Below are 246 nucleotides of genomic sequence, written 5' to 3'. Positions count from 1 at the left end.
CACTACTTTCTGAGAAGCTACTTTCATCTTGTGGATGTTAATATTTATTATTTTTTTATTTTAGAGAGAGAGAGAGGAGAGCATGAGCAGGGGAGAGGGGCAGAGGGAGTAGAGAGAATCTTAAGCAGGCTCCATGCTCAGTGTGGAGCCCAACACCAGGCTTGATCCCATGACCCTGGGATCATGACCTGAGCTGAAACCAAGAATCAGACACTCAACTGACTAAGCCTCCCAGTGCCCCTCATC

This window comes from Herpailurus yagouaroundi, unplaced genomic scaffold (assembly GCF_014898765.1).
Source record: "Herpailurus yagouaroundi ecotype Mexico unplaced genomic scaffold, PumYag 195, whole genome shotgun sequence".
NCBI lineage: Eukaryota > Metazoa > Chordata > Mammalia > Carnivora > Felidae > Herpailurus > Herpailurus yagouaroundi.
Note: the sequence above shows the minus strand (reverse complement) of the source record.